This window comes from Oculina patagonica, chromosome 12 (genome assembly GCF_052425735.1).
Source record: "Oculina patagonica isolate OP01 chromosome 12, crgOcupat, whole genome shotgun sequence".
In the NCBI taxonomy this organism is placed as follows: domain Eukaryota; kingdom Metazoa; phylum Cnidaria; class Anthozoa; order Scleractinia; family Oculinidae; genus Oculina; species Oculina patagonica.
In genome coordinates, this window is record NC_135769.1 from 12,683,180 (window position 1) to 12,685,858 (window position 2,679).

The window sequence follows — 2,679 nt, forward strand, 5'->3', positions numbered from 1 at the left end:
CTACTCGCGTTCGCTTACAAAACCGCGCAGAGAAATTTGGTCACTTCCTATCAACATAAAAACTCTTTTTCTTTCGCTAGAATATAATTTCAGGGCTTTAGCGCAACTCTTCTAACTGAAAAAAATGAACTGACGAGGAATGTTTTTTACGATAACAAAAATTTGAATGAAATAGTAATTTTCAACTGCAGTATTTAGCATGTGGTATAACATTAATTTTTTTAAATTCTTGCTCAAACGTGCATACATATATTCTAATTAAACATACCTGAGAATTGGCTCGGGTTATTGGAAAGATTCTCACTTAGAGGGCATCAAACTTCGGAAATTTTCACAGCATGACCGTAAACTGTGTAAATACTTCTAATTGCCAAACGCCACGATAATGAATGTTTTAACCCCAAATGCTCGTCTTTCCTTCTTCTTGCCGAATGTTCCATTGCAAAATTCCCTTTTCAACGAAAGAGTGAGATAAAAAAGCCAACCTGGGTCAATTAAGGTCCCTTTTGATCGTAAAACCTCTTCGCCATTTTGCCACAAGATTAGATTTTTGACTTACGTGACATGATACACGTGACATGAAACACGATATTGTGACGTAAGTGAGTCTGCGCAGTAAGAGCTCTGGGGTCGAGAATGTCACGGAGTTAAAATAACGCAAAACAATTCTCCAGCACCGCCAACGCAGTTTGAGGAAGCAAATTGATCGTTCTGGAGTTCTGTACGCACTTTCGTCAAGAGAAAAGAACCACGATAAAGGAAAATTGCTAAGGATGAAGATGCAAGAGGAATTTCGCGCTTAACAGTTGCTTTGTTGTATTTTGGAACCAAGAAATGTTTAGCTGTCAGTTAGGCTATTTTGATCGACATCACAACATTTTGTGGGACTACGATGCATTGGTAAATATGCAGCCTTCAACAACCCGAGCCAATTCTCAGGTATGTCTTAGATAAACATTTACATGTGTGTTTAAACGACAATTGAGAAAATTTGGAGTTATACCACATATTAAATAATTCCGTTGAAAACTGCCGTTTAATTCGACTTTCTAGTATCGTGAAAAGTATTCCCCACCTTTTTAATTATTTCAGTTCGAAGAGTTTTGCTTAAGCCCTGAAATTATATTTTAGCGAATGGAAAAGAGTGTCTCTGTTGATAGAAAGCATCCAAAGTTTTCAATGTGGCTTTGTTTGTGAACGCGACGAGAGTTAACGATAGCGAATTTCGGGTTGAAAATTGTGTCACTTTGAGGCTCCGATCACGAAAACTGACTTTGGTTTTTTTCTCGAAATTAGAAGACTTCTGGGGGGAACAAAATACATCAGGTTTCTTATCTACCTAAAAGCTATTAATGAGCAAAAAAATGAAGGAATTTGATTTTTCAATTTTCTGCCAGTGCAAGCGCGGTTTTTATTTGAAGTCCTTCTTAATTTTCACAGTTCAAAGTTCGAAACAATACCGGTATTCTGACAAGTCACTAAGTTTTTTGGAGCTTTACTAAAAAAGTTCTACGTGGTTGAAAATAGGGATATGAGGACTTGTCGGCGCCATTTGTCAAGGCACTTTGGTTCGGTTGTGGAACAATTAAAAGGTAAGACCACTCGTTTACCTGAGAAAATGGGAATGTGTTTACACTCAGGAACTATTTTATCTATCCTTGCTCATACTAACACTTAAATATAAACGCAATATGAGACGTTTGACCGCGGTGAGAGAGCAACCCAGCCCTTTGATTCTCGTGTCAAGGCCCTGCCGGCTAAGAGAAACAAAAAGGGGCATGGAAACGAGAATGAGTAATATAAAGAAGTTTCTCACTGCTAGCGTTTTCATTCAGGGCTGGCTGGCAATGAGGAACGTTTTCTCTACTTGCTTGGTTTTGTTATTCGCAGAGCGGATGTCTGTTTGATTTTAATTTCGTGGAAATCTCCGAAAAATAAGAGTGTTAACGAAGGGAAAGGGTTTGGACATCGATTTCTTGCATATGATTTCGATAAAGGTTGTCTTGATGAATAAAGTTTCTAATCTAAACACGATTGCCTCAATTCAGGAATTAGAAATAGCAACTGGACTGAGTGGAGTACAAATCAGGGATTAAACGGGGGAGAAATGTCAAAATTGATTCGAAATTACGAGCAAGGTTGCTCTCTGAATTGTACGTCACGAGGTCTTATACAAATCGGTAAAAGCAAGAGACGATATCTCCTTTATTCTCCCTTGTTTATGATTATACAGTTTAAAGCATTTTGTGCCTACCATGACACTCCCAGATGCATTTTGACGCGGTTAAGCTGGAATATCAAGGGAAATTTTTAACCTAGAATTTTCGAAAGAGACTTTCCTATTATCCCTACAAGATTAGATAGAAAAATGTGATTCACATTTTTTACAAAAACCCACCAATATACGCTTTCCTATAAAAAGGAGTCCTAAATTGTTCGGCAACCTAAAATAAACGGCACGCGATGCATGCAAAAGTGATGACATTTCACAAGGAAGTCTGATAATTTTCAGGAAATTTGTCAAACAAATTAGGTAAATAAAGGTAGCTGACAACTTGTGTATTAAATGACTGTTATTCAAATGAGGAGTGACAAGAATTGGCACTCGAGTACCAATGTTCGGTACAATAGGAAGTTTGCTAAAAGAATGGCAAACAGTGTGGGAGGGAATGTTAGTGA